General features: G+C 32.7%; 1 pseudogene; it reads left to right on the plus strand.

The window, feature by feature from the left end:
• The first annotated feature begins 1,023 nt into the window (after positions 1-1,023).
• Positions 1,024-2,792, plus strand: LOC120174999 (annotated as a pseudogene).
• Positions 2,793-11,138: the final 8,346 nt, after the last annotated feature.

Raw genomic sequence — 11,138 nt, forward strand, 5'->3', positions numbered from 1 at the left:
ATCGATCATATCCATTGCATATCATCACCCAGAGGAAATTGAGATCTGACCAGATTTAACTTATGAGGAAGAACCAGTGCGAATATTGGCATGAGAAAACAAAGAACTGTGTAACAAGATGATCCCTCTGGTTAAAGTGCTTTGGCAAAATCATAAAGTAGAAAAAGCTACTTGGGAAAAAGAGGAGGACATGAGGATGCAATTTCCACACCTTTTCTTATCAGGCACTTCTTAAAATTCGAAGATGAATTTTCTTAAGGGGAGAATTGTAATACCCCAAATATCAGATAGGTGACAATAGTGAAATAATTTAAATTTTGGTGGGTTAAATTGAGTAAATTGAAAAGTTTATGGAATGGTTTAGAATATTTTTAATTAGACTTATTAGTAAGAATGGAAGAATGGAGGGGTGATTTGGTCCTTTTGATGGAATGAATTTAATATTCATTTAAATGTGGTTATTAAATAAAAGGGGAATATGACTACAAGAAAATATTCCTTTAATGACACACGAACAATGAAACACGCTAATTTATGACTTGCAAAAAATGTGTCATAAAAAATGTCATGTTTCTTAAAATCTGAACGATTTATAACTTACAATAATGTGTGTCATATTTAATAGTCATAATCCAAAAAATTTAGCAAACACATGGAGTATACTTTTCATTGTACGTCATCTCTAAAAGTCATCTTTTAATTTTCCCCCCATAATTTTCATCACGTACGCATGTTCCCCCCCCCCAAATTTTAAAGCCTACCTTTCCTCTGTCTTCAAACACAACAAATCTATCTATGTTCGTACAATCCCCTCACCACGCCATTGTTATATCCCTCTCCCCAAATCTTTTATTTTTCTTGGAGAGTTAATAATAATGGCGGTTGGTCGAGAAGTAGCAATATCACTTGATGGTGTGAGGGACAAGAACGTGATGATGTTAAAGGAACTCAACATTGCTATCTTCCCCGTTCGTTACAACGAAAGCCATTGTTATATCCCTCTCCCCAAATCTTTTATTTTTCTTGGAGAGTTAATAATAATGGCGGTTGGTCGAGAAGTAGCAATATCACTTGATGGTGTGAGGGACAAGAACGTGATGATGTTAAAGGAACTCAACATTGCTATCTTCCCCGTTCGTTACAACGAAAATTACTACGCCGATGCTCTGGCTTCCGGCGAATTCACAAAGCTTGGTTTGCCTCCTTTCCTCCCCCCAATCTTTTCTGGGGTTTTCTTTGTAGTTCTTCTGTATATTTCATCTAATGGAAAATTTATCGGCGTTCTTTAGTAAATTAAGGAATTTAAGCTGATGGTCTTGATTTATGCCTTCATTTCTCTTGTTTTTTGTTCTTTGCATTGGTTAAACATTGACTTTTGATGATATACTACGAGTGGCCTTTGATAAAAATAAGGTATTGTAAATTGTCAGTTCAGTGTGCTCCCATTTGATCATTGGAAAAAGTAATTTATTTGTTGGATTAAAATAGTTCCACTTTAGATTACATTGTTCTATTGATTGTGTTCGGAGGCATTTAATAACTACCACATTTAATTTTTTTCAATTGTCAATTTTTTGGGGGTTTATTGAAACCAAGAAATGGCTAGATATTGTTCAGTTTATGCCTCAAAACACTCTTCAGTTCTATTGTTGTGTTTGTGTTGCCTTGCACTCATATGCTAGTGATTGTATTTGGTGCACTTGTTGATTCCGCCATGATCTTCTGCTTATTATGAAACGTTAATTGATCCATCCCTATCCTGTATTTCTTTTGAACTTTTAAGCTATAGGTAGTAGCTATAAGTAATTTTTTTCTAGAGAATTTTCAAGTCATAAAATCCCTAGATAAAGATTTCCCAATTCTGAAATTTGCTACCCTGCATTGAAGGGAACTTATTGAGCTTTGATGGTCTATAACACTGAAACTGTAGGAATTTCAAAACCTATTAGTTTTGGGAGAGTATTTATCCTCTAACTTTCTTCTGCCTTACTAATTGCATATTTGTTTTTTCTCCTTAATCCTTAGGTCACGCTCAAAGAAATAGACTCGATTGAAGTTTTGAGTGATTAGCCTCATCTAATTCTACGATTTTAGCAATGTGCAGAGCATGTTTGAGATGTCTTTTGTCACATGCCTTCAGCTTTGACATCAATTACTAGTATGGTGCATTTATGGTTAGAAATAATAAATGTTATTGTTTTCAATTTGATGGCTTGAAACAAATTGTGGATGGTTACACATGCAAACACTCATATATCATATTACACGAGTTGGGGCCTGATGAAAGATTAAGTTGGAAAGTGACATGTATAATTCAAAAGTTAGCATGTTATTCTAACAATCATACATTTGCTTTCTAACTCGGCATATTATAGTGACATCTGTGTTTGATTAATTGCTTGTCAGATGGAAAAGAAGGAAGGTGGGGCCATCTGTGTGTACATCATGACATTGGGTGTTTTAGCACCATATCGTGGGCTAGGAATTGGTGAGTTCATACATATGGACCTTTAAATTGTTCTAAGCATCTGAGAATTCTTGTTGCTACTCGGTATTCTTAAGTATCATGAAATCATAATCAATTTGATGCTTAGCTAATTGCCTCAAACATGCTTTTGCTGAAATTATGTTGCCATTGATTCTTAGTAATAGCCATAGTTTGTTAAAAACCATGTATCATTGGTTTTTCTATTTGTCTGAAATTTTTGCTTAAATCTTGAATTTATGCAGGTACTAAGCTATTGAACCATGTTCTTGAGCTTTGTTTGAAGCAACACATATCGGAGATCTAAATGTCAGCCTATATAATCCCAGGTTTGTTTTTTCATTTGATTATCAATATATTTTAGTAACTTAATTTGGTTTTTGGTTTTTATAGAAGACATTGGGTGTTGGCAGTGATAAATATGAAAGCAACAAGTTGTTATTATCTTGATTACTTGGGGCCCACCAATGTCCATCAAGAGTTGAAGCAGATTATTGATGCGTAAGTAACATAAATTATCGAAATATTATAGTATATTCTCTGATATATTTCATCAATTTTTATAGGGAAATGATATTGTACACTACTCAAAGTGGGTCTAACAAAAGGGTTAGCCTCAATTGGATCAATGTTTTGGTGAGGACTTCGATCGATCATTCCTTGTTTAAATTGCAGCTTTTATTTTGACTAATCGTTTATTGTTAACTGTTTGTAGTGTACCCGTCAGTCGAGAGGTACCGAGTGTGGATATTATGTTTGTAAGTTCATGAAAGAGATAGTCGAGAACGGACTTGAAGTGCTGGTCAATAAGAATCTAAGCAAACTTTTTTGATACACATCTGTCATATCATACATACACATTAGTCATACAACTATCATATGGACTTGAAGTAGGATGCTATTCTAAACAAATTAATGCAAGTACTTGTTAGCAAGACTAAAAACTGTGAATTTGTGTCGTGATAATGTATATAATTTATATGAGAAGTTTTACTAATTAAATGTGTAAAATTTATTTTTACATATGCTTCAAAGAATGCATATGTAAAATTGGTCGTTTTAGTACTCTTTGATAGTTATATACTTCACTTTAAATAAGTATAAATTATATACTTATTTCATATTTTTTACTTAGGTTGGCGATGGGAAGGAAGAATACACGGATGATGACATTGATGATATTCGCAAAGAATGGGTATCTTATGTGGCAAACTTTATTATGCCGTGATATTTTGTATCGACATATGATTACAATAAAAATTAGCTGACCTTATTCCCATATGTAATGGGGTAAAGGGGGAGGTAGGGTAGTAGGTTGCCTCCAACGCTAGATTGAGAACAACTTCCGTGGAATACCTCCGGCAATTATGAATTGCCCACCGTGGGACTCGATCCCACGACCACAAGGTTAAGAGCCTTGGGCTCTACCAACTGAGCTGGACTGACAATTCATATGATTACAATATTTTTGATAACTTAATGTTAATATATTGTATGCAAATGGATTGCTTATATATAATATGATATATATATTTAGTATTATGAGGCATTAAATGTGATTTAGTTTGATTATTTGTCAATCGACAATATATATATATATATATATATATATATATATAATATACGACATACAATCACGACACACGAATGTGTGTCATCTTTATTTATGACGGGGGCTTCAATGACGAGCAATGTAAGTCGTAAATGTGCGTCATAAATGTGCGTCATAAATGTGTGTCATAAATGCACGTCATAGATTTATGACACATAATTGCGTGTCATCTGAGATTTATGACGGTGGCTTTAATGATGCGCATTTGTGTGTCATCTGCACCCATAGATGACGCGCAATGCGCGTCATTAAAGGGGGTTTTTCTAGTAGTGGGAGAAATAAGAGATAGGTCTGAAGTGTTCTCTTCTCCTTCTTCATCCTCACGTCCCGAGCCCCCCATAGCAAAGTTAAGGCTTTAATTAGTTAGTTTTTCCTTTCGTTTTTGGGTTAGTTTTGAAACCTTAAGTGTTATAGAGGCTTAAGGAAAGTTTAATGAGAATTAAAACTACAAGTTGAAGGTTTTATTTGAGATTTAAGATAATGGGTTTTAAAGGATTCGATGAAATTTGGTTTGATACTAAAGTTTAAAGGTATATTTGACTTGTCAAAGAGGTAAATAAGAAATTATGAGTTTTAGAAGTAATTAAAAACATGTTTGAAATTTGGGTGTGATTTTAGTTTTAAAGGGTTCTTTGGAGTTATTGGATGTTATAGGGAGATTTATGGATGTAAGATAGTTGGTTCAATTAATGATGAGTTTATTGGTATAGTTGGGGATAAAAATAAGAGATTTAGGCATAAAATTGGTAAAAAACGAAGTGAACTATGTAAAATCTGAGTTAGGGTATTGGTACTGGAAGAACAGTATCGATACTATAGGTTTAAATTTGAGGAAAGAGGATGAACACGATGAACAGTATCGATACTTATGCAAGTAGTATCGATATTGAAGTGGGGGTATCGATACCAAAATGAAAAGATGGTATCGATACTGAAGGGAGTATTGGTGCCATAGTATAGAAGTATCGATACCATAGAATGGGTACCGATACTAAGCAACCTGAAATTGTAGGTTAAGATGAGCTTAAATAGAATTCGAGAATAATATACTTTTGAGTATTATTAATTTGGGTGGACGGTCATTTTCGTCCGAGTGACGTTTATTATATATGTTTAATATATACGTTTATATATAATAATAATGTTATATATTTAAGTCTGAATGCTCGGTTACAAAGAGAGGCACCCAGGCCCAATTACATGGCACACATGCCCAATTCAGATCCAGGCTTAGCAACCTGAGCCAAACCCGTATCTAGTAGGCCCAACAAGGATACCATCAGCTGCTAGGGTTTCATCTCAACTCCAGCGCCGCTAGAAGCTCCCAGTCATACGATGAGGAGGCAGATCCCACGGTCACCAGTGCAACCAGCAGAAACCCTAGGGTATCATTGCAACCCTAGGGTCTATTCCAGCCACCGCCTCTCATCGCTCCAACCAGGTGTTGCCACGACGATCACCGCCTCTCCAGATCTCACCTGAGCACTCTAGAACTCTTCAAAAGATGCATACCAATCGTACACGTCGCACCCCTAGGGTGAGTCACCATCGTAGCTCCGGTGACTCGCTGGGGTTTATTCGTTTAACCGTTATGAAAGGGGACTCGAAAAACCCTATAAATAGGGTAAACCTGAGAAGAAGATAAGATAACAACAGCAAACCAAGAGCAAGATAGCGAGAAAACTACCCAATACATAGCAACCAAAGTCCAGAAAAATATAAGGAAGAGAGTGAGAGAAGCTTTACCCTCGTCGGAACTCTCACGTACCTCCACGTGCCGCCAGAGAAGACGGATCATCGAAGGTATATTTCCTTAGATCTACTGCAATTGAGGGTGTTTTTGGGAAAAAGGGTATTGGATTCGTGTTTAGGGAAAAAGGGGAAGTGATTTGGTATATTTTGTTGATATCACTCTCTCGGCGGAATAGGACAGTCGACTGGTGATCGGCTACTCTCTGGTAGAGAGTTTAGAGAGAACCGAGAAAACTCTCTCGGTTTAGAGAGAGAGAAAAACGAGAGAAATGAGAGAGATGGTCCTTAAAGGATCGATTTTGTGCTATTTATACCCTCTCTCGAATGACGTCATTTTGGGGAGGGTATCTTTGTAATTTCTGCATAGGTAAACTATATGCGCGATCCCTCTGATTTTGTAATTTTGCAATTTTGCAATTTGGTCACCGAGATCAGGTTCCTTTGAATTTTAATTTGGTTTTTAAATTTTAATTATTTATATTTTAGTCACTATCATATTTATATATATTTAGGTTAAATTACATGTTTAGTCTGTAAAAATTAATAAGTTTATATTTCGACCTAGATACAATACATAAAGGTAAATTACATAATTAATACAAAATTCTAGTATTATTTCAGATTAGTTATTTAATTTTATTATTTTATGGTTTAATCATTAATTTTTATTATTTATATTTTAGGATTAATCATAAATAATTTATAATTTAATCAATATAGTTATAATGTTTTATATTATAGGACTAAGAATATTTATATTAAATATTCTTTAGCATTTACCTATATAATGATTATTTGTAAATTTAAATTTTAAATACAAAGTTTATAATTTACTGTAAAGATATTAATTAATAAATATTGGTACCTATTTTGGGCGTTATGAGAATGCTAATTCATTTCCATACGTAATCGACTTTCGAACTCATTTTTTTGGTAAAGCATACCCGAGTTGTATTATTTTAATATTATTATTAGGAATTTTTATTAAAATAATATGACATTTTGGTGATCAATATCACCAAATTAAAAGATTGGTGGTGACTACAATTTGGTGTTTCATCTGATTCATGGAAGATAAACACTTAATTTTTCGAGACTAGTTACACCGTCTTGGGTGTACTATTTGCACTCTCCGTCGCCAGGATAGAGAAACGTCTCGATAATTTGTATAAATGTAAGAAAGTATATTTACAATTGTATTGTATGTGTGATTATGGATGCTTGTGTAGATCATAATCATGCTCCTGAGTCAAGCAAACAAAAAGACAAGGATAAAGTCGCCGATTAGTCGAATTTACATTTTGGGCATAATAGTGAGGCAAACCAGGTGAGTGCATTTATTATGTACTTATAGGTTATGATAGTCATAGATGCATTTTGCTTAATGTATGTATTGCATTTACCAAATCAGCACTAAGTGTGCAACCCACAAAATTCATAATAAGTTTATGAACAATCGTATCGACACTAAGTGTGCAACCCACAGAATTCATAATAAGTTTATGAACGATCGTATCGACACTAAGTGTGTAAGCGACGGAATTCATAATAAGTTTATGAACAACCGTATCGGCACTAAGTGTGCAACACATGAAATCCATAATAAGTTTATGAACGACCGTATCGGCACTAAGTGTGCAACCCACGGAATTCATAATAAGTTTATGAACGACCGTATTGGCACTAAGTGTGCAACCCACGAATATCATAATAAGTTAATGAACGACCGTATCGGTACTAAGTGTGCAACCCACGGAATTCATAATAAGTTTATTAACGACCGTATCGGCACTAAGTGTGCAACCCACGAAATTCATAATAAGTTTATGAACGAGCGTATCGGCACTAAGTGTGCAACCCACAGAATTCATAATAAGTTTATGAACGATCGTATCGGCACTAAGTGTGCAACCCACGGAATTCATAATGAGAGTATGAATGACCGTATCGGTACTACGTGTGCACCCCCAACGAACTTATAATGATTTGAAAATAATAAATTCATATTTTGATAGTTATAATAGTCTGATGTATTGATTTCACCTCATTAGTGTTATTTCCTCACTAAGTAAATACTTAACGTGTTTATTTCACACGTAGGTTTAGCGAGCAGAGTAAGGAGTGCATCTAACTTTTTCATTCAAGGATCGCCTCATCAGTAAATGTACGACAACTACGTCTACTTTTGATGTTGTTAGCTGGTATGTAATAGATTTATTATAATGCTCTAAAAAGTATTTTGACTTATGATGATGTAAAAATTAAATATGTTCGAGCCTTTAAGATTTGGTTAGATATTTTAAGTAAATGAATGTTTTAGTTATTAAATTAAAATGTTTTATGAATGGAAACAAAAAAAAATTACTGGTTCTTCAAAAGCAGAAAGTTTTAAAAGTGATGTGACATCTATGACTCGTGTACGGAAACTTATACGGGAATTGGGTGTTACAAATATCATTGTAAATTGTGCATAATATTTAATTAGCAACCATTATGAATATTTGTTTCAAACCATTTTTATTATGCAACAGTACGTCAAAACAAGTTGATAACTCTAACATTATAGGTAGTACATTTTTTAAATTGTCAACCATTTACGTTATATGTTTAAAATTTTTATATTATGAGAAAAAAAAAACAAATCAGGTTTATAAGTATAACATTATAGGATGCACATTTCTTCAATTCTCGACCATTAATATTATATTTTTAAATCATTTTTATTATCGAACAGTAAGACAAAATGGGTTTATAAGTCTAACATTATAGGTTTCAACTTCTGTAATAATAAATGCTTCACTAAAATACCTTTCTATTTTTTTAAATTACTAATAATTGTTACTTATGCTCTTGGTGGTGATGATAATCTATAAACAACCCCAATATTTATTGAAATTAAAACAACTCAAGCTCAAGTTTTAACATTTTACAAAATAACTTTGATTCATGCTCCCAAAAACAAGAACCATAATAAGTGCAACGGTTGGTCGTTGGTTGCCAACCTTGGTCGACTGAGTTACGAGGACAGTTCTTATCACAATTGAAGCTGATTATATTTGGACCACAAACCTTGATATTATTATAGAACCACAACATTAACTATACAAACCTTCTAATCTATGAATACAAACCATCTAAAATTATTTCCTTTTAATTAGCAGGATTGAAAGCTTTCATAACTCTAAGTCATTCTTCTCTTACTTCTTTAAACCCAGAACAAATTTGAAACATGCCATACACATATATGGCTTTATTATTGCCATTATCGATTATTTCCTTCAACCAATGCAGACTGAAGTTAGGGTTCTTTCCACCAAAATAAGCATGCATACATGTTCTGTATAATGCTTCAGGATTATTTTAAGTAAATGAATGTTCTAGTTATTAAATTAAAATGTTTTATGAATGGAAACAAAAAAAAATTTACTGGTTCTTCAAAAGCGGAAAGTTTTAAAAGTGATGTGACATCTATGACTCGTGTATGGGAACGTATACGGGAATTGGGTGTTACAAATACCATTGTAAGTTGTGCATAATGTTTTATTAGCAACCATTATGATTATTTGTTTCAACCCATTTTTATTATGAAACAGTACGACAAAACAAGTTGATAACTCTAACATTATAGGTAGTGCCTTTTTTTAATTGTCAACCATTTACGTTATATGTTTACAATTTTTATATTATGAGAAAATAAAATAAATTAGGTTTATAAGTATAACATTATAGGATTCACATTTCTTCAATTCTCGACCATTAATTTTATATTTTTTAAATCATTTTTATTATGGAACAATAAGACAAAATGAGTTTATAAGTCTAACATTATTGGTTTCAACTTCTATAATAATAAATGCTTCACTAAAATACCTTTCTATTTTTTTAAATTACTATTAATTGTTACTTATTCTCTTGGTGGTGGTGATAATCTATAAACAACCCCAATATTTATTAAATTAAAACAATTCAAGCTCAAGTTTTAACATTTTACAAAATAACTTTGATTCATGCTCCCAAAAACAAGAACCATAACAAGTGCAGCTGTTGGTCGTTGGTTGCCAACCTTGGTCAACTGAGTTACGAGGATAGTTCTTATCACAATTGCAGCTGATTATATTTGGACCACAAACCTTGATATTATTATAGAACAACAACATTAACCGTACAAACCTTCTAAAATTATTTCCTTTCAATTAGTAGGATTGAAAGCTTTCATGACTCTAAGTCCTTCTCTTACTTCTTTAAACCCATAACAGATTTGAAACATGCCATACACATATATGGCTTTATTATTGCCATTATCGGTTGCTTCCTTCAACCAATGAAGACTAGACTTCGGGTTCTTTCCACTAAAATAAGCATGCATACCTGTTTTGTATAATTCTTCAAGATTATTACTAGCTTTGTATCTTCTTTGAAAACTTTTCTCAGCTTCATTCCCTAGAATGATACTAATATTCCTCATCCAAATGTTGCGATAGATGTAGTCGTGGTTCGAAGTTTCATAAAAAGCCTTGCAACTCAATCGAATATTGCAGAAATCAACGATAGAATTAGATAGAACATGCATAACAATTATTGTTAACACTTCCAGTGGGATTGATTCCACAATACAAACTTTTTTTGCCATTGTTCTCAAAGCAATAATTACCTTACTACAAACCTTAAACCTAAACCCAAATTTATAAGTCATGAAACGAACCTTTTCAGTAAATTCATATCATTGAGACCTTGCTTTTTTTATTACCATTAATTGAATCTGAAATGCAAAACGATTTAATGGTTTTCCTCATCTGCCACAAATCAAATCCAAGGTGACGATTCCATTCACCCATCATTTCCCCCAAGCGATTTAAATTCCCGGAACCTTTTCAAACGAATCTATTTTAAATTTTGATTTTTTAATCGTTTTAAATTTATATAGAAATTTATCGTTATTATTATAGAAAAGTATCGATATTTTCGACTTCCTTCTTATCTGCAACTGTATTATATAGGAAAAAAACAAAATTATTATATAATGTATCGATATTTAATATTGCGATTTTTTCATTTTTTCCGTGTAACCGTGTTTCTTAAATATATTCATAACATTTTAAGTTTTTTTCCTTATTCTCAGTCAAATTTTCAAAGTTTCGATCATTACACCATATGTATCGATATTTTCGATTATGATATTATCTTAAACCTCTTTAAATATTTAAGCCTATCGATAATAATATACTCAGTATTGATATTATAAATTTTGAACCATTTGTTATTTTTTTATTTTGGAAAAACCTATTTTAT

Source organism: Hibiscus syriacus, unplaced genomic scaffold (genome assembly GCF_006381635.1).
Source record: "Hibiscus syriacus cultivar Baekdansim isolate YM2019G1 unplaced genomic scaffold, ASM638163v2 tig00112153_pilon, whole genome shotgun sequence".
In the NCBI taxonomy this organism is placed as follows: Eukaryota; Viridiplantae; Streptophyta; class Magnoliopsida; order Malvales; family Malvaceae; genus Hibiscus; species Hibiscus syriacus.